This window comes from Thamnophis elegans, chromosome 1 (assembly GCF_009769535.1).
Source record: "Thamnophis elegans isolate rThaEle1 chromosome 1, rThaEle1.pri, whole genome shotgun sequence".
Classification (NCBI taxonomy): domain Eukaryota; kingdom Metazoa; phylum Chordata; class Lepidosauria; order Squamata; family Colubridae; genus Thamnophis; species Thamnophis elegans.
In genome coordinates this window covers 106,035,018-106,057,569 of record NC_045541.1, presented here as the reverse complement: position 1 = coordinate 106,057,569, position 22,552 = coordinate 106,035,018, and positions in this window count along the sequence as shown.

The window sequence follows — 22,552 nt, the reverse complement described above, 5'->3', positions numbered from 1 at the left end:
CCCTCAATGAAATTGAGTTTGATACCCCTGTTCTATACCTATCCCCATCTCTGCGGTCCCCATTTCTGGTAATCTTAGAAAAAGACGTCAGCTCTGTTTCTTGGTCAAAAGATCAGAAAAGCACAAGGAGTAACTCCTTCCTGCTTGAAAGCTTGTGCTGAAAAATTGGCCCTCACCCTCATCTTTAATAAATCATTAGAGATATGCTATGACTCTTCTTGCTTCAAACGCTCAACTATCATCCCGGTTCCAAGAAACCCGCCATCAAGGAGTTGAATGACCAGTTGTCAGAACAGTTGCTCTGACATCTGTAATTATGAAGACCTTTGAAAGTTTAGTAATTGCCCACCTGAAAATCATGCTTACCTACCAAGCAAATAGTTCAGCAGATAATGCTGTCAATATGGCAATACATTACATCTTGCAACATCTTGAATCTCCAGGGTCCTTTACACGGTGCAGATGGGGAGGCAATTGTTCAGAACAGGCTTTCAAGCAGGAAGGAGTTACTCTGTCTGGGACTGCTGCTTTTCTGATCTTTTGTCTATGAAATAAATTTTGTTTACAATTCTGCAAAGTACTGATACAATTATTTAAGTTTAGTTTAATAAAAATGCTTTCCCACAAGGCGTTATTATCAATAAGCTATGTATATTATATCTACTTTAATATTGTATCAGATTAATCATGAACCCCCTACAGGTATATTCTGGTATATTACATTTCTACATTTATTTAATTGTTCTATTGATTCTATTGTTACATTGCGTTTTTCTTGGGAGCTCAAGGCAGCTTCTATGGGATTGCTTTTTATTTTATCTTCACAATGAAATCCCTATGGAGTAGGTTGGTTTGAGAAAATGACTGGCCTAAAGTCACTAAACATGTAAATTTTTGTGTTTTAGAAAAGTGTTTCCTTAAGCTGCTCCTGATTTGAGCTGAAGGTGGCTTAATTCTAAAAGAGCTTACGAAAACTATGTCCAGACTGAAATTTTTGGCAAAGGATCCAGTTTAGAATGTAGACTGTTATGGTCGACCACTAAAAAAAGGGGCCTCAAAACTTTCCATTCAAGAAATCAATTGCTCGTGATTCTCCTTTCTCTCTTTCTTTCAGGAGATTGTGTATGTGTGTGCGTTCATACATGTGTATATGTTTATGCATGTGTGTATATGTGTACAGTATGTATGTACCGTATTTTTTGGACTATAAGACACTCCAAAGTATAAGACACACCTAGCTTTGCAGAGGAAAACAAGAAAAAAAATCTGCCTCTGCCTCCCAGAAATTTGCCTCCTTGTAGCAAACAGCAAACAGTGTGGTCAGCTTCAGCACAGCCTGATTTAACACAAGCACTGATTGGCGGTTGGATCAGCCTCCCGGAATACCTCCTATCAGCTGTTTCTGGCTGCGGGGATCGCTTCTGCCCCCATCACCACTGTCTCTACACACCACAGCCTATCCCCGCCACCTGGAACAGGCCAAAATGGGATGCATTGAGGCCAAAAATGGGACACACGGAGGCAGAAAACGGGATGCACAGAAGCTGAAAATGGGACACGTGGAGGCAGCGATAGGTGGCAGTGATCCCCGCAGTTCCACCACAAATCCGCAAAGCCCTTATCCGCGGAGACATAAGCGCGAAGACTAATTCGCGCCGTTCTAAGCGCTAAGGAAAAACCCGACCCTACCGCGATGACATAATCACGGAGGGCAAATCCGCGCATTCCCAAGCACTCAGTACCCTAAACCTAACCCTAAACCTAACACTAAACCTAACCCTAAACCTAATCCTAAACCTAACCCTAAACCTAACCCCTAAACAAAGAGCCAAGGTGGCGCAGTGGTTAAATGCAGCACTGCAGGCTACTGCTAGATCAGCAGTTCAGCGGTTCAAATCTCACCGGCTCAGGGTTGACTCAGCCTTCCATCCTTCCGAGGTGGGTAAAATGAGGACCCAGATTGTTGGGGGCAATATGCTGACTCTCTGTAAACCGCTTAGAGAGGGCTGAAAGCCCTATGAAGCGGTATATAAGTCTACTGCTATTACTGCTATAAACCTAATCCTAACTCTTACCTTAATTGAAATCGGCTTTCTGCTGTGGCGCCGTTTTAAAGCGCCCTTCTGTTGCCGTGCTGTTGTCGCGGCTGTGATGACGCGCGGTGATGACGTCGCGGCTTTAGCGATGCGCTTATGTCTCCGCGGATAAGGGCTTCGCGGTTTTGTCGTGCCACGGATCCCCGCAGCCTGGAACAGCTGATAGGAGTTATTCCAGGAGGCAGATCCAACCGTCAATCAACTGATTGTGCTAAATCAGGCTGTGCTGAAGCTGACCACACTGTTTGCTGCAAGGAAGCAAATTGCTGGGAGGCAGAAGCCAAAGGGTGGGGGCCAGCGGGTGGGCAGGGCTTCGGCAACATACATTCACTGTATAAAACAGACAGACATTTCCACCCACTTTTGGAGGGGGGGAATTGTGTCTTATACTCCAAAAAATAAGGGTATATGTGTATGTATCTCCATCTTATTTTTTCTATTGCAGTTACCTTTGTACCTCAGATGACCAGAAAAATTATGAAATTGTGCATTGGTAAACTTTTTTTTTTAAAGCCCAGTGGAAAATAGGTGTCTTATGGAAAGAAAAACAGTAATTAGAAAAAGGTTATGTTGTGTTTCATACTGGTGTATTGAACCCGGTAAGGGGTATTTTGTCCCCTGCACAATATTTAGTTAACCAAACCGCGGGGGTTTCCTAGAACAAAGTAAAGCCTAGCCAGTAAACGCACAGGAATATTTGAGCCTGTACAATGAGGAAATATCTATTTTCAATTCAACTCAGGTCATAATCACATTGAGCTTGTTGAGTAGAAAATAACATAATTGAGTTCCTTTCCTGCAGAAACTGATGATGAACCATAGTCATGTCAGGGCAGCCTGGCAGTGCGGATGTAACCTTAGAGAGTTATGTAATTCTGAAACTAACAATATTAGCATTTTAGACAACCTACAGTATTTTTGGTGAGCAGAAGCATCCTTTTCTAAATCTTCTCATTTAAATCAGAATACAGAAAATCAGGACCTGTAATACTGAGTTAAATGGACCAAAGACTGATTGCTATGATCCTACATTGTCCCAATCCAAGAAATAAGAAATGCCTTTTCTAAAATTCAAGAAAGACATCAAAGTGACTGTGAGCAATATTTGCTTAATTACCTACCAATAATTGTTTGCTATGTTATTAGAACAGGCACTTGAAGTAAGTCAGTAGGTAGGAATTCCTGTTATGTGATGCTACTTTATTTTTTTTTAAGTTTTATTTTAAACACATAAACAGAACAATACATAGATTAAAACAACAAAAAGAGGAAAAAAGATTCCATCATACAGCAGTTCCATATTAGTATGTTTTTAGAATTGGTGTTTTTTCTCCTATACATTCATATCTTACCTTCGTCGACCCTTTTTTCTTTACGTATTTGTCTATACTCTTCCATTCTTATTTATACTCGACTGTATCAGAATGTCTATGTGATGCTACTTTAGCATTAACAGCAACTCTTTTCTTTTTACATCTCTACCCATTCATGTATTAATAAATATTACAAAATATTTGGTGGCAGTGCAGTGATTAGAATGCAGTATTACAGGCTAACTGCTCACAGACAAGAGTTCAGTCTTGACCAGCTCAATCTTGACTCAGCCTTCCATCCTTTTGGGGTCAGTAAAATGAGGACACAGATCATTAGGGGCAGTATGCTGACTCTGTAAACTGCTTAGAGAGGGCAGTAAAGCACTGCAAAGCCATATTAAGTCTAAGTGCTATTGCTATTGCTATAAATTATTCTTGTGAAAGAAGAAAAAAGCACCTCTCTTTGGGGGACAATGAACAAATACTAAAACCAGAAACAAAACATATCTATTTTAGAAGGTGAAATAGAGCTGATTACTCTATTGGATAATTATATTTACATAAACAAATGCATCTTAAGCACCTTTTAAGCAATATTAGTAAGCAGACTTTTGTCTCCCGGACACACTTTTCACTTATTAGTTCTTCCTTTCCTCCTGTTGCCTTTTCTCTTGTCTCTCTCCCTCTTTGTCCATTTAACTGTCCTTCTGAGGACATGGGCCGTTTTTAATTTCACGTAGTCTATGACACCTTGTTTGAAAGTAACATAAATGAGTTCAAATATCACATTGCAACTTCCCAGTTGAAAATTATGAGAGACGCCACATTTTCCTGCCATAAGGTCTGGCTCTCTTCAGGCATCTGTGTAGCCTAAGAGTGCATCAGCCACCAGGTGAGCGCTAACAAGTGACATTAACAGCAGGAAGTGTTAATAGAAAGTCGATGAAATTCTAAGAACAAATAATTCCAAACTTGACACTAGAAAACACCCGCTGCTTCAGATGACGTGGTCTTTGAAGTGGAGAAATGCTTTTCCTGAGTCAGCTAAGCTCCCTAGGTGTCAAGCAGTTACAAAACAACTCAATTAGCTGAATGATTTCCTCTGAAATGGAAAGAAGTGGGAAGTCCAGGTTAAATCAAACTCTGTTGGTGCTTGAAGGTCAAACAAGATGTCCCATTTTCTATGTCATGGATAGGAGCTGGAAAAGGAATACTCAGCTCTGACCATACAGGGCAGGAAGGGATGCAGTTTAAAGGCAAGCAAACAATTCCAGACACCTGATGCAGCATCTCACTAGGGATGACCACTTCATCCTGGCTAATGTGAGCTAGCTTGAAGGAAGAGAAAGGAAGAAAACCTTCCAAACAAGCAAACATTTCTAACACCCTTTCTTTGAACTCAGAAAGGCAAGCCTACATAGCAATAGCAATAGCAGTTCGACTTATATACCGCTTCATAGGGCTTTCAGCCCTCTCTAAGCGGTTTACAGAGTCAGCATATCGCCCCCACAGTTTGGGTCCTCATTTCACCCACCTCAGAAGGATGGAAGGCTGAGTCAACCTTGAGCCGGTGAGATTAGAACCGCTGAACTGCAGATAACAGTCAGCTGAAGTGGCCTGCAGTACTTCACCCTAACCACTGCGCCACCTCGGCTCTTTTATATGTTGGGAAACAGCTAGGGATGTTTAAAAAGAACTAGCAGCAAGTCTGGCAATTTCAAAAACATGGTCAGTAAGACACAGAATATGATCAGAGAGCTTGATGGCCTCAGAAGTTCCAAAGTATCAGGACTTTCCGTCTGTTTTCTAGACCCAGTAGGTGTTTTACAGTAATATGCCTTTTTGCTCATAGAACTGCATGTACAGATAATAAAAACAGAAGAATTTGCTTTTCTGATATTGACAGTTCTGCAAGGGAAATGTTTGTCTCTGTAACCAAGCACTGGAGAATTGTTTTCTCCCCTAATAGCTGCTTTTGTTGAATTATATCTGTGTTATTAATCTTACTAAAATCCAAAACATACCATAATCTGCACACAACAAATTTCATCTTACAACACATTTGGAGTTAAAAATCAATCCCAAATTTGAAAAGTAGAAAGATTACCATCTTTAACTTAACTGAACATGCTGTAATAGTATGTGCCTCATTTTTCTTCCCTTTTCCCCCTGGGATTTTCATCGGCATCCATTAAGCTTCTGCCGAGCTAGAAACAGCCCAGTAGTCATGGACAGATCATTACTCAATGGTTTAATGTACAAAATATCCAGGAATGATGACAGCTATTATTGGGAAGCCTTTCCATCCAGAGCACAGCATTCTGAAAAAAGGCGTTGAAATTCCCCATATGTGTCCATAATACTGCAAAAGCAATGAACTTGCAAGGTTAAAATTTTCCACTGCAATATAACCAGCTGGGAGAAAACTGAAAGCAGTTCAAAAATGCTCTTCAAAATCCTTAATTTTCAAAGCCTTTTTAAATAGTCAAATATGAAAAGCCTTAAAAACTATAAGCCAATAGCTGTGGGGCTAAAACAATATAATGGATGGTCACCATAGTGTCCACCCTGCTACTTACCTGCTTTTATTCATCCAGCATTTACCAGTCAATCTTCCCGCCTCCGATTGCCTTAAGTGACCTTATGTAAGAGAGTTGGGGGATACTCTGCTATTAGAAATCCATTGTAGTTTAAACTGAAAATTATCCCATTATCAAAGATCTTTAAGATAATGCTGACTTGGTGGAAGGCGGGTTTCACATGCTAAACCAGTTTTTGTCAGGATGATAATTTACAAGTATTTTTCATGATAGGAGGTGTGGTTCTTGGCTGGGAAAACAACGATTAATTGCATTTAAAGAGGGATTTAAAATGTATACATATTTTGTGAATGGTCACAATCCAAAGATAGTCATTTTGTAATTCAGGACAGCTATTTGGGCTACTTTGTCCAAATCTACCTACAAATCCAACAACATTGCCTACATTAATCCATATTAATCTGCTGCCTTCCATTAACTAATGTTTATTGTTGGCCATTATTATACAGTAGATAAAGCATTAATTGGGCACAATATTTTTTTATCAATTGTCTCTTTGGAGCAATTGTGTCCTAATTTATTGGTATGAAGCATTACTTATTCTGAAAATAGATGTTAACATTTATGTATTATTATTTTTTTAGAACTGGTACATAAATTATAGGTCAGACATTCTGAACATTGGGAAGAATGAGCCATCCAAAATGGTTCTTCTGGATTCGCGGACAGAACATTTTGAAATAATGGGGGTGTACTTGTGTATTTATGGCATTTTCAAAGAGCAAACCATTTTTAAAAACCAAAACCCCACCCCTAAACATTCATCCGCTGTGTGGATTTTGATCCTTCTGGCATGTTTCACAACAATCCTAACTGGATATGTGGGTAAAGAAGGAAGTAGTAAATCCTCCCCCACTTTTAAAACCTTGCTGGACCATACATTCAGAACATGCATTGTGGGGAGAATGGATTTAATCTCTTTTTCTTTGGCCTGGCCATTGATTACATTTTGCGTTTTCTTATTTCCCTTAAAGTTATATCAGCTATTCATGCAATATATTCTCAGTTTAAATTCTAGAATTTCACTAGCTGCCTTAAATCTGAAGACCTGTGGCCCCCAGGTATTTTAAATAAAACAATAAGATTCATAATTTTGGCTTCTGCACATGCGTTTTGTCATTTTTATCTTGTCTGTGCTTTTGTGAAACCAGCATTCTTGGATGGCAATTAGAGCTACCAAATCCAGGGTGCCAAACTTGAGATAACCACTGATGTTAATTCTCCATTAATGCATGGTAGTTTTCTGGTGCTCACTGCTGCCATCTAGCAACCATATGGATCTTTGCAACTCAGTTTTGGTAGTGCTAGCACACATTCAGCTAAATAAAGGGCCCCTTTCCTTATGCCACAAAAGGAATTAAGCAGTGTTAAACTATGCAATCCTGATAAGCAAGCTGATACTGATGCAATATCAGATTTGTTCATATGCATGCCAGTGTAGTGACATTAGGGGTCCTAACTGATTAGGGTTAAAAAAAAATCTGTCTAACTTAACTTTTTACAGAAAGAAGAGAAGCCTAACCATCTGCCAAAGTCAGCAAACAAAGCTGCTATTAAAGGCACAACCTTGGGGACTAAATGAAAAATTGGCAGTGCCTGGAGTTCAAATATTAAAGAAGGTGAAACTCTCATAACACGCTTTGAAACTTTGCTTTTCCCCATCGTTCTTAGCCATCGTGTTTTGATTCTAACTTAAAAAGCCTCAAAGCTTTCAACATAACAAAGGTTTTCCCAAATTCCTGATGATGAGTTGCTTTTCTATACCGACTTTTTCTTCTGTTTTTTAATATTGTCTGATACAATGGGTAGAAATTAATTATAATTGGGGAGTGCCCAACTCTCAAAAAAACCTCTGGTCAGCTTATATTCAAGGACAGGATAGCAATAGCAATAGCAGTTAGACTTATATATCGCTTCATAGGGCTTTTAGCCCTCTCTAAGCGGTTTACAGAGTCAGCATATCACCCCCACAGTCTGGGTCCTCATTTCACCCACCTCGGAAGGATGGAAGGCTGAGTCAACCTTGAGCCGGTGAGATTAGAACCACTGAACTGCAGATAACAGTCAGCTGAAGTGGCCTGCAGTACTGCACCCTAACCACTGCGCCATATGAAACCAGAATTTAGAAGACAGCAACAGAAAGTAAATGCCACCTCTGCAAAGAAGCCCAAGGAACAGTGAACCAACTAGTTAGCTGCTGCAAGAAGATTGCACAGACTGACTGCAAACAGCGGCATGACAAAGTAGCAACAATGATTCATTGGACAATTTGCAAGAAACATCATTTGCCTGCAAGCAAGAATTGGTAGGACCACAAAAGAAACCAAGTAATAGAGCATGAAGAAGCAAACGTTCTCAGAGCATTCAAACAGACACTGGATCAGGGGTGTCAAACTGGATTTCTTCAAGGGTTAGATCAACATTGTAGTTCTCCATGGGCCAGCAGCAGTCGGGAGAGACAGGATGGACACCCCCTGCAGTACTTTGCCAGCCCAAACCGGCCTTGGGAGGTTGATGTTGAGGCTTTGAAAAAAAAAGTGCAAAGAAGAGCAACTAAGATGATTAAAGTCCTGAAGATGATTAAGCATATAAAGAATGGTTGGGTTTGACTAGTCTAAAGAAAAAGACTAGGGGGGATATGATAGCAGTATTCCAGTATTTGACAGATTGCCACAAAGAGGAGAGAGTCAAGTTATTTTCCAAAGCACCACAGCGGGCAGGACAAGAAACAATGGATCAAGGAGAGAAGCAACCTGGAATTAAGGAGAAACTTCCTAACAGTGAGAACAATTAATCAAGTTGTGGGAGCTTCATCACTGGAGGTTTTTAAGAAGAGATTGGACAGTCACTTGTCTGAAATAGTATGCCGGGATGGTGAACCTATGGCACGCAGAGCCATAGGTCAGGGCACGCGAGGCATTGCTCTGTCAGCTGGCCAGCTGAATTCAGCCTTTTTTAAAGCCATTTTTCACCCTCCCCAGGCTCCAGAGGCTTTATAGGAGCATGGGGAAGGCAAAAATAGCTTCCCCCCCCCCTCCTAGAGGCCCTCCGGAGGCTTCAGGAGGTTCCCTGAAGCCTCCGGAGCACAAAAAAACGGCCTTATGGGCAAACAGGAAGTTCGGGAACGGACTTCCGGTTTGCTCATAGGGTCGGTTTAAGCCCTCCGGAGGCTTCAGGGACCTTCAGGAGGCTTCCCTGAAGCCTCCGGAGGACTAAAAACCACCCTTTTTAGTCTCCAGAAGCTTCAGGGAAGCCTCCTGAAGATCCTTGAAGCCTCTGAAAGGCTTAAACCAACCCTATGAGCAAACCGGAGGTGACTTTCAGTTTGCTCGTAGGGTCATTTTTTGCCCTTTGGAGGCTTCAGGGAAGCCTCTTGAAGGTCCCTGAAGCCTCTGGAGGGCCTCCGTTGGGGTGGGGGAGGCTGTTTTTTCCCTCCCCAGGCTCCTATAAAGCCTGGGGAGGGCGAAAAAAATGGACAAATGGGGGGGAGCACCTCTCATGTGCGCATGTGCACTGGGGGGGTCGCGTGTTGCATTATGGGTCCAGCATGCCCATGCACCACCACCTTGCGCTCCCCTCTTAAAGCACATGAGCCAAAAAAGGTTTGCCATCTCTGGTATAGGGTCTCATGCTTGAGCAAAGGGTTGGAATAGGAGCTCTCAAAGGTCCCTTCAAGCTCTATTCTGATTGAAAGCTTAGCTGTTTGAGATGATTTTGTTGACCCCAATGGTGAATTGCAGATGTTAGACTGAAGCAAATATGATGTGTGGTGGGATTTATTTTGCAATCTTACAGTCCTTTGACTTAAGAACAAGTCTCTCTAAAGCCACATAAGCAGTGTCCTAGTCTATTTTAAGAAAGACCAAGCAAAAACTTTGTGGATGCAATATCAAGCCATCATTTTATGCTTATTTTTTCAACTATATGTCTGACAAAACATTTTGTAAACCATAATTTTTGCTTACTATTTCATACTGGCAGCTATAATTGTTAAATTATTCCACATTACATATGGTAACATATCATTGGAAATACCCATTGCTGAGCAAGGAAAATTGAGTACAATATAGTACAGTTTACAGTTTTTTAAGTCATAGGAAATTTCACTGAAAAGAATTAACCAGGTTTGGCTTTCTTAGGAGAGGTGGCCACTGAAGATTTGTTTTAATTTGTAGTATTAAGATTTATTTCTGAATAAGCAGGCTGACGCTCCAACAGACCAGAAACACTACTTTCTCTCATCAAATTTGTGGGAGACATATCTCACCAAACCTGGATAATATTTCCTCGCAATCCTTTTTTCTCGGCTCAATTCAGATCTCTTTTTCTCTAAGTTGAAGTTTGTTCCATTTCATAAAGAAAATTGATATTAGCTAAGACTGGATATAAAACCTTTCCTCCTGTCCATTTTTTATTCATTTTTATCCCTGTTCAGAACATCAAAGGATGGTCCTCCTATCAAGCAGCAATCTTCCAACTTTGAACACACCACTTTAACAATCAGATTAATAATGTTCCTTTGTAAAGGTCAACTTTTTGTCCAAAGATTGCTTCTAAGTAAGCTATAGTGGCAGTCCTACATATTCAAAGAAATCTGATAGTAAAGCACAATAACTCTTTGATATGTAGTAGATAGCTACTGAAGAAGGCTGTGGACAAGAGTAATTAATTTAGACTCTGGAAACTAATGCCCTTGACAAAAATACTTGTTCAAATAAACACCAGGTCCTTGAATCTCCGCCCTTCTGATTATTGCTTCCTGTTCATCCCATCCAGTTCCTTGGGGATAACTGAAAGCGCCATGAAGACTGGTTGTTTCTTGAAAACTTCTCCTTTCTAGGCAATCATTACAATGAAAAATGAGAAAGCAAACCCCTTGAGACTAAGCACTATTAAAATAACTTCTGGAAACCCATCTAAAATGGAGCAACTTGGCATAGGCAGCACTAATCCAATTCATAAGTTAACTATATGAAAGAAATGATGGGGAAAATATAAAATAAACCTAGCGTTACAGTGTTGAACAAGAATTAGGGAGCCCCACTTTTCTCATTCATCAGCACCCAGATAACCTATAAGCCATTTGGGACCTGGAGATTAAATCCTCCTATTACAGGGAAAATGAAAATCGTGGAATGTATTAAAGGAAAATGCTAGTGGATTTCAAATAACTCACTTTTACTTATGAAATAACACAGCCATTGGGCAGTTATAATGCTCATGAGAAGGGCAGCTCTAAGAGACATTGGAAAGAGAAAAGTGTAGTAAGAAAAGATTTTTAAAAAAATCTGCTTGTGCTTGTATGCATGTACTCTTTGATACTTTGTATGTATACATTCAATTTAAGTTTGTGTGTGCACACACATCTGTATTTTATGTATACATGAATATACATGTGATAGATGAGAAAGAGAGAGGCAGGCAGGCAAGCAGACACACAAAGGTTGCTTGTGGTAGTATACATTTTGGACTGAATTCCTTGCAAGCGATTGTCAAAGTTCTTAGTCTAGCAGGATGTTCTTGAGGCAACTTACAGTCAAGGTGGCATTGGTTAAACATTAGAATATCAGAGTTGGAAGGGACCTTGGATGTCTTCAAGTCCAACCCCTTGCTTAGGCAGGAAATCCTATACCATTTCAGATGAACGATTGTCCAATCTCTTCTTAAAAACTTATAGTGTCGGAGTATTCACAACTTCTGGAGGCAAGTTGTTCCATTGTTTAATTGCTATAACTGTCAGGATATTTCTCCTTAGTTCTATGTTGCTTCTGTCCTTGATTAATTTCCATCCATTGCTTCTTGTCCTGCCCTTAGATGCTTTGGAGAATACCTTGACTCCTTTTTCTTTGTGGCAATCCGATACATCAGAACACTGTTATCATGTCCTCCACCTTCTAGGACATATCCTTCTTTTCATTAAACTAGATATATGCAATTCCAGCAACCATTCTTTATATGTTTATGCTCCAGTCCAGTGGTGGGATTCAGCCAGTTCGCACCTATTTGGGAGAACCGGTTCTTAACTTTCTAAGAGGTTCAGAGAACCAGTTGTTGGAAGAAATCTTTTGGTTTTTTTCTGCTTTACAGGGCTAATCCTGTAAGGAAGGCAGGAAGGAAACATTCTAGTGTTGTTTCCAGCTTAATCTTTATTGCCCTGCTTACAGAAACTGCCTCTCTGGTAACCGTCATTACATTGTAACAGCTAAGGCAAAGTGCCCATCCACCTGAGTAATGTTGAGTTGGCCATGCCCACAAGGTCACATGACCACTAAGCCCTGCCTACCCAACTGGTCATTAGGACAGAGAACCGGTTGTTAAATTATTTGAATCCCACCACTGCTCCAGTCCCCTATCTTTGTTGCTGATTAAATGCAGTTATGAACATAGTTTATCCTTGAATGAAGGTAGTTAAGACTGTAGTCTCAAAACAGGAATGATTTTGTGGGAAGGAAAGTTTAGAGGAATAAAAAGCACTAATATTATTAGAATGTCTGGGCTGGATAACATGATTGAATCATTCCATAGTAAGCTGAGCTTTACTAACTTTACTAACTCTTTAGTATGGAGGCATCCAGCTAAAGGAAGACAACCAACAAATGATTGTGTCAAGTTAGTTTCACAAAGGAAAAAAGTAAGAAAGAAACTCTGTTGAAAAGGAAATAATTTGTTTAGTCTTCCCTTCAATGAGGTTTTTATCCCATTTTTTTTCTTTCCCCTAATTTCCTTCTTTCAAGTTCTGTTTCTTATCCTCAGTCCCTTGTCACTGTAAATCCCCTCTCACCAATCTTCTTTTATTTTGGGAAAACCAGCTGCATGTCCCCCTTTATCATGGAGCTTTAATAACAACTGGTGACATACAGGTTTTGCTACACATAGGCCCTACTGTATTTTATCATTTGGAATATTCAAGAAAAACTGTGAAATCAACACTGCACACATGTACACAGAGAGAGAGAGACAGAACATCCTTCCTCCTTCAATTCATGGGTTTCTGTGTGGCCTGGAATTAGTAAACCTATATTTATTACAGTCGTGACTGAGAAATAAAATGTGTGAGGAATAACAGGAAATATTATTATGTTCCCCAAACTCTGATCTTTGCCTAGGGAAATGTCTGGCCACGTTTCACTGAAATTAAACAATACTGACTTTCTTTAGCAGCAAAAGACAAGCAAATAGTCAGCAGGCAATAATGATGCTAGATTGGGGCTTTTTTTTAAAGACATAAAGCCCAGGAAACACTATTCATTTAAGCCCTTCTGCCAAATACAGAGATATTTTTTCCTCATTCCTCATTTCCTGCCAATGTAACTTTCTTAGGGTTCCCCTCCCCTCTATTGAATCAGCATCTCTATGTGACAGGATGTGCAACATCTCAATATATTAAAACAGTTCATGATATTATATTTTGCCTGATTAAGTTATCAGTCCTTTGAAAAGCTCAAATACGGAGACAGAGTTTGAATGAAACCAATTCCAGTTCTTCTCCCTTTCCAAAAGTCTGCTCCAATTTGTGGAGCGGGAAGAGAAAAGGACCTGATGAGGTTGTGTGTTAAGAAGAAGGGTTGGTGGACTTCCCTGGTTCTGTTTCCTCACTGTTCACTGACAGGAAACCCTCCTATCATCGTTCTCATAGAAGTTTTTGCGGGGAAATAACTGTTCCTCTGTTGAAAGTAGAATGGCCTTGTTTCCCATTCTCTAAAACTAGAGAAAGAGGGGAAGACTCAGTATGTCAGCCTGAAATGGCCAATAGATAGATGCCTTCCTGATTCTATTCCTCTAGGTATACCTGATTGCACTGCAGCTGCCAAAAAAAGCCAAAGCAGTCCTAGGCTGTGTTAATAGAGGGATAGAATCAAGATCACATGAAGTGTTAGTACTATTTTATAATGCCCTGGTAAGATCACACACTTGGAATACTGCATACAGTTTTGGTCACCATGATATAAAAAAGATGTTGAGACACTAAAAAGAGTGCAGAGAAGAGCAACAAAGATGATTAGCGGGCTGGAGGCTAAAACATATAAAGAACGGTTGCTGGAATCAAGTATGTCTAGTCTAGTGAAAAGAAGGACTAGGGGTGACATGATAACAGTGATTCCAATATTTGAAGGACTGCCACAAAGAAGAATAGGTCAACTTATTTTCCAGATCACCAGAAGGCAAGACAAGAAACAACGGATGAAAACTAACCAAGGAGAGAAGCAATCTAGAACTAAGACATTTCCTGACAGTGAGAATAATCAATGGACAGTGAAACAGCTTGTCTTCAGAAGTTGTGGATGCTCCATCCCTGGAAGCTTTTAAGAAGAGTCTGGGAAGCCATTTGTCTGAAATGGTATAGGGTCTCCTGATTGAATAGGGGGTTGGACTAGAAGACCTCCAAGGTCTCTTCCAACTCTGATGATGATGATGATGCCAGATGATTTGCATCAATAACACATGTCAGATTGCAATGCACCAGAAATGGCTGGTTGCCTTCTGACACAGGAAAGTATAACGAATGAGATAGGTGCCCTACTCAAGTCAGTCATACCTTGGTCATTTCCTGTTTGGAACATTGCAGTGCATCCACATGGCTCTTCCCTTGAAAATCATGTGGAAGCTACGACTGGTACAGATTGCAGTGGCATGACCAGTGATGGATAAACAGTGGCATATCTACGTAACACCATAGAGCCGAGGTGGCGCAGTGGTTAGAGTGCAGCACTGCAGGCTACTTCAGCTGACTGTTAGCTGCAGTTCGGCTGTTCAAATCTCACCGGCTCAGGGTTGACTCAGCCTTCCATCCTTCCGAGGTGGGTAAAATGAGGACCCAGATTGTTGGGGGCGATATGCTGACTCTGTAAACCGCTTAGAGAGGGCTGAAAGCCCTATGAAGCGGTATATAAGTCTAACTGCTATTGAAAAGAAAGAAACCACTCTTTGTGTTCTTTTCTTTTCTTTTCTTTTCTTTTTTCTCTTTTCTCTTTTCTTTTCTCTTTTTTTTTTTTCTTTTCTCTGTTTTTTTTTTTTTCTTTTGATATATTACTTTTATTTTTTAATCCATATGTATACAAGATATTTTAGACAGAAGGTGGTGCCAGGTGTGGGCCCTGGGAAGTCGGGAGGATTAGGGATGGGGATTTGTGGGGGGTGGGGTGGGGGGGTGTTAACATAGTCTTAATAAGAACAAGAATGTATTTATATACGGTGGTTTTTTTTTTTTCTTTCCTTTTTTCCCTTTTTTTATTTCTTTTTTTCCTTGGTTCATTTTACTTTTATCAGATCAAACAACACTCGAATAAAGGCATACACCAAGGAGGGAGGTAGAGGGAAAGAAGATGGAGGAGTAAGGAAGGAGTAAGGGGAATGTAAGGAGGGTGTCCGGGGAGTAAGGGGAGAAGGAAGGTTTGAGGGGAAAGGGAAGTAGGAGGGGAGTGTTAGAGGGAGAAAGGAAAGTTGGAGGGGGTAGATGGGGTGTATGGAGGATGAAAGGGTTAGGTGGGGTTGTGAATGATGAGTTGTGTTTCCTTTTTATTTGTTCGTTTTATTCCCTTTTTCTTTTTTTTTCTTTTTTTATAGTAAATACCCTGTATATAAATGATTGCAAATGGAATGTGAAAATTGAATAAAATATACTTAAAACAAGTCTAACTGCTATTGCTATTGCTATTGCTTTACAAGCATATCGACTCCCCATAAGCTTCTGGGTGCAATTCAAGGTGCTCATGACCATGACCATGCACAAGGTCAGGTGATTTGTGGGATTGCTTGTCTTTAGCTGTTTCAGCCCATCCCATAAATCTGTCTAAATAAGCATCCTTTGAGTCCATTCTGTGAAAAGGAGTCTCTCTTCTCTGTAATAGACTCTGTCCTTTGTAACAGCATATCCCCTATATTTGCATGGCTCCAACCTTGCTGATCTTCAATAAGGCAATTTAAAAAACTGCTTTCCCCCCTCAGCATTGGCCAGGGTGTTGGATGTGTCCATTCTGTAACAGTTTGAGGATTTGTAATATATTTGCAGCTTGACCCCAGTTGTCTGTGTTGAACTCTGTTTTATGTTTTAAACCCTATATGAGCCACCAAGAGTTGCTATCAACAAGCTGGACAGACATGTAAATCGTATCAATCAATCAACCAACCAACCGATCAATCAATAAATCAGAGAGTGACATAAGGACATGGCAGAATAAGATAAACTTCTAGGATTGTGTTATGGTTAATTGGACATTGAGAATCACCCTAGGAAAAAAAATGAGTAAACTAAAGTTTAATTGAGAGCCAGTTTGGTGTAATGGTCAAAGGCACCGGACTATCAATCAGCAAGTGGCTTTGGACCAGTCACAATCTCTCTCTCTCAGCCATAGGAATAAAGAATGGTAAACCAAATCTGAAAATGTTGTCAAGAAACCTGCAGCTGCAGGGACTTGTCCAGGTAAAGATGCAAGCAAACAAAAATTTAATTAGCCAGTTGCCAGACTAATTGACATATATTTAGGCTCTTAAGTGCCAGAGAGAATCTGCATCTTGAAACGATAGTATTGGGCAGAGCAGGGACTCAAAGTATATTATCATCCCTGCATTCTAACCTGCTCTGACCTGAAATTTTTTCAGCTTTTATCAAGGTTTTGAGTTATGTTTTTTTTTCCAAACTTGGTAGCTTGAAGATTTATGGGCTTCAACTCCCAGAATTCCCCAGCTAGAATGCCAGGAGTTGAAGTTGAAGTCCGCAAATCTTGTGTTGTCAAGTTTGAACAACACTGCTGTAGAAGGTCAGTCCTCAGTTGTGTTTGCTGAAACTAATTAGACCATAGATTTATTATTGTAGAACTTTCAGTCCATCAAAGCTTCTCCATGTTTCCCCCAAGTTTCCATCACCTATAGATCTAGTGCACTTTCACATCTCCATGATTCCTTTGCATGATAATATTCTCATCTCTCTAATGTAACTGCCTGACTAATTGAATTTTATAGCTTCCTACTCTCCATCACTAAATAGAGGCATCTGTTATCAAATGAATATGGATGATTATTCCTGAACAGCATGTCTTGCTCAGATTTTGTATTTAATGGATTGCCATTATGAATTTAATTCCATGTTGCAACATATGCTGGCTCATTTGAATTCTCATATTCTGTTTTAGAGGCTTTTTGCAATCATGGAGTTCTACAGTGTACATGGACATACTGTATGTGCACACACTTGAATACACATTTAAATCAAAAGAAATGAAGTACAAGCTCTGAGTTCTTTGTAAACTGACTTCATCTTCAAAACATAACAATGTGAATCAGGTCTCAGCCACAACATAGTGATTCATCATGGATTAATGGCTTATTACTGGGAACAAACATCCCAGGGATGATTTCACACACATTGAATGGTAACATCTGTCAAGTACTGAATCACCAACCACTACACATTAGTTCCATTCACGGAACTAATTTTGAGATAGTGGTCTCAATTGGTCAGTGATGATTCACCATACAAATTGATATCGTGAAACCCAGGCTTTCTATTTTACAGGGAACTTTATTATGAGATGATCCCATGGACGATTACTTTTTTTCACAAATTTATCTCTATCAGATGAAAACAACCTGCCAGCAATCTAATTGATAGGTTTCAATGGAGGAATTCAGCATCGGTAATTTGCCTTGCAAAGCTTGCTTGCAGAAGTGTAAGAGGGTGTCATATCTAGAATTCAATTGTGATGTTGCAGTGTTGCTTCTCTAAACCATGAATCTAACATCCATACTCTATTCTCTCTCAAAGTTGCGAAGCAGTATCTGGTTTCTCTATGCAGACTAGCAGTAGGAAAACTTGATTTAGGATTCCTCTCCATATGCTTTACAAGAAGCTGTAATAATATAGACCTATGCACAGAGCCTCTTGCCCTTGAAACAGCTCGACCTTGTTGCTGATTCAACACAAGCTGATTTTACAAAGCCATGGAATCTGATAAGAGTGGCCAAGGGAAAAAGGGTCAAGAGGAAAATATTCCATCTTCAGAAGCAGCAGTCTGACAACTGGAAAGGAGGGGAAGGACATCTTAGAACTCTAAGATTAATTGTGGTTCAGCAGCAGTATCATCAAATACTTTGCTTTTCTGCGTACTCTGAAACAGCCCTTCTTAAGAGTCACTCTACATGTACCAGTTTATAAACATTCGCCATTCTTGTTGGAACTGATCAGAATTGTGATCTAGGGAGCTTCAATCTGTTGTACATTTGGGCCCCTGCAGAGTTTTTGCAGAGTCAAATTCCATGGACTGCAAGGCAATCAAACCGGTCAGTCCTAGAGGAGATAAACCCTGACTGCTCTTTAGAAGACCAGATCCTGAAGATGAAACTCAAATACTTTGGCCACCTAATGAGAAAGAAGGACTCACTGGAGAAGAGCCTAATGCTGGGAAAGATTGAGGACAAAAGAAGAAAGGGAGGACAGAGAATGAGGTGGCTGGTGGAGTCACTGAAGTAGTTGGTGTGAGCTTAAATGGACTCCAGAGGATGGTAGAGGACAGGAAGGCCAGGAGGAATGTTGTCCAAAGGGTCTCAATGTGTCGGACATGACTTCACAACTAACAACAAGAAGAGTTTTTAACCTCTGATTTAACCAATGGGATTCTCTAATATTCCAAGCTTCTTCTCCTTGGATTTCTTCTTTTATCCTGGGATTGGAAGCAGAGTGTGACAACCCCATTCCACCCTGGAGCAATGCTAGATGCAGAATATCTCTGCATAAATGGTTATTTCCTTTCCTTTCTCACTAAATGTACGGCTATAGAGCAGAAATCTCATGTCTATTATCCTTTTTGGATTGTCTTTATTAGGAACTGTATGCAAAACTAATGATTCATGAGTTTATCTCTGGGAGACACTGTGCAGACAGAGAATTGTCAGCTCTCTTAAATAAAGTAATAGGTATAAAGTTCTCCTTCCAGAACCTAACAATATGGCTTACACAAACCATTTGTCTTCATATTTTATTCTTTATTCCATTACCACCCAAGTATTACTGGGATGAGGGTTGGGGGGAGCCTAATTTTAGATCTTACATTAAATCGGTATGATTGGAAGGAGTTGAAGATAGAGGGAGATGGAAAGGGGACTATCAGTAGAACATTATAAAATGATCAAAAAAAAAATGTCGGCAAGGGCATGGGTAACCGGGGAACCAGTTCGGGGGCATGGCCATCCTGCCGTCACTACCGGTTCAGCGACCCAGTCCCAATTGCCACTACCAGTTCACGCAAAGCAGTAGCAATCCACCTCTGTCTCCTAGCCATATTATCAGAGTTGCTTACCACTCAGCTGGGAAATGTTAAAAAATAAAAACTGTAGATAGAGTTTGCTAGCAAAGTTACACAAGAAGAAAAGTCTCTTATACCCATATAGGAAGAGAAGAATTGTCATAGAACTAAACCACTTAATTTTCCTTTTGGGATTAAGCTGCATCCTATTATACAGACAATCAGATTCAGGCAAGTCGAAAATAATTCAAACAAGGCTGGGTTGAAACAAGCTCTCATCTAGTGGTGAATTTAACTAATCTGCTGTATATCAGAAATAAATTCTGGCCATCAATCAGTTAATAGTAATCAAGTAGCAAGAGGGGGGGAGATAATGAATCCCGCCCTAATTATTTATCTAAAGTTTTAGAAATCCTTAGGTAATTGGAAACAAATGTTTATGTAGAAAGTTTGCAGTTAGTTCTATGCTAAACAAAATTTGAAGGCACAAAATTCTTGACTTTTGCATTTTACACTAAATTCATATTAGTGGATCTTAGATTTATCCTTATTTTTTTTAAAAAATGAAAGGGCTTCCCCAGGCAATGATCAGGAGTAATCACTGACGCAAAGGCACAAATGCATACACATAAACACAATGCTCCCTAAAATGTATATTTATTGACTGCTGAATTCCGCATTGCACGAAAATCAAGTCAAATTTGTCAGATCTTGTCCTATGCCTGATCCTACATCAAAATCTTATTCTTCAGAAAACAATCAATAATATTGTCAGCTCAGTATTTGAGATGACAAAATAATAAGTGCTTGTGCCACAGTGTCCTGATTTCAAAACACCTGCTATCCCTACAATGCTATTTCTGATGTAGGGGATAAATTTTACTGTAATTTTAACAACTTGACAATTCAGTTTAGTGATAGACACGTGTGAAACTGAGACTGCGATACAGACCCAATGTGGCAAAAATTGGAACTTGAACTCTCTTTTCAATGCTCTTTTTAGTCATTTGATTTTCCAGCTGTTAGAACAGAATAGAGCTGGAAGGCACCTTGGAGGTCTTCTAGTCCAACCCCCTGTTCTGGCAGGAGTCCCTATACCATTTCAGACAAGTGGCTGTCCAGTCTCTTCTTAAAAACTTGAAGCGCCCATGATTTCTGAGGGCAAGCTTTCCACTGGTTAATTGTCCTCACTGTTAAGTTTCTCCTCAATTCCAGGTTGCTTCTCTCCTTGATCACTTTCCAACCATTATTTCTTGTCCTGGTCTCAGGTGCATTGGAGAATAAATTGACCCCCTCCTCTTCTTTGTGGCATCCCCTCCTATATTGTAATACTGCTATCATGTCACCCCTAATTCTTCTTTTCTCTAGACTAGCCAAACCCAAATCCTGCAGCCATTCTTCCTATGTTTTAGTCTCCAGGCCTTTGATCATCTTAGTTGCTCTTCTCTGAACTTTTTCCAAAGTCTCAACTTCTTTTTTATCATGCGGTGACCAAAATTGGCTGCAGTATTCCAGGTGTGGTCTTACTAGAGCTTTATACTCGCTATGTTACTCAAATAATAGTTTTTCCTATACCAAGGGACTCGGATTTTTGGAACAGTTAAGTAATGTCAATATAGCTGGGCTCTGTTTTAAAGGAGAAAAAAATAGAGCACAATCTGTAGGAAAAGACTACTTATTGCAAGTCATACTGGGTGCTGATGTTAAATCCCCATTTGTTCTTAAATGTACCCTACATGGCTAGAATAGAAATGAAAAAAAAAGATTGCATTTCACTTAGATTTCAGAGCTTATGGAATGTGCCGAGAAGAGTGCCAGAAAGCATATGTACTAATGGAGCATCAAAATCAGACACAAAGAAATCCATTTGGAAGGGAGTATGGAAAATGTCTTTCCTGATTCTATTGTCTAGAATATTTTGATTTAATCAGCCACGTACCAATGGTTTCAAGATTAAATAGAATCGTTCTGGATATCCGGTTCTGTCTGTGTTCAGTTAAAGAGCAGTAGCCTGGTGGAAAATGTGAATGATCTAGGATTATGAAGTGGGGATTATTTTGTTTTTAAATTGTAAATCAAATAGTGCACAGGGCGCAGCAAAGAGTGAGATGTTGGCACAAGCTTTAGGCAGTTAGAATAGGACAGTGTTTCTTAAATTTGGCAACTTTAAGATGTGTAGACTTCAACTCCCAGAGTGCCGCAGCCAGCACGTTGGTAAGTTTGGGAAAAACTATGGTGAGGGGAAAAGTGCTCAGAAAGGAAACAAAGGTTGAACAGGACAAAAATAGCCCTCTTCAACTCAATTTTACTTTTCTATTTTAGGATTTTTTATATATATTTGAGAAACCTAACTGCTCAGAAGCAACCCTGAAGAAAATCAGATGTAGTTTTCTGTACACCCCAAGGGATGTTGAAAATAATAATAAGAATAATTCATTATTGTCAGTGCACAACATATGTACAATGAGATTGGTTGAGGTTCCTCAATGCACCCCACCCCAACAAAATACAACTCACAGTGAAGAGTGTGTGTGTGTGTAGGTGTAAGTGTATATGTATGTGTATATGTATGTGTGTGTGTACACATGTACAGTATATGTGTATATATATATATATGTATGTATGTGTGTGTGTGTGTGTCTGTTTCTGTGTCTGTGTGTATATACAACTCACAGTGAAGAGTGTGTGTGTGTGTGTGTGTGTGTGTGTAGGTGTAGGTGTATATGTAGGTGTAGGTGCATATGTATGTGTATATCTATGTGTGTGTGTATATGTGTATGTGTGTGTATATATATAAGTGAGGATACTTTCTATTGTGGACCGGTAAAAGGAGGTCATCCATTGTTGTTCCACCCTGTTTTTATACAAGATCCTAAGAAAATTGAATCTCTGTTGGGTCTTCCTGGCCACCTGGATCCTGTTGCTTTTCTGGGTGATGTCTTCGCTGAGATGGACTCCCAGGAATTTAAAGGAAGAGACTCCCTCTACACATCCCCCCTCAATCTAAAGTGGGGCAGGTTCCTCTCTCTTCCTCCAGAAGTCCAACACCATCTCCTTGGTCTTGCTGATGTTCAGGTGCAGGTTGTTTTTTAAGCACCATGTGGATAGTTTTTGAACCTCCCCCATGTATGCTGTTTCGTCTCTACCTGTAATAAGACCCAGTACAGTGGTGTCATCTGCAAACTTAATAATCACAGTGGATGGGTCAGATGATACACAATCATGCATGTACAATGTATACAGGTAGGGACTGAGCACACAGCCTTTTGGGGAGCCAGTGCTAAGCTGCAGGGAGGTGGATAGGA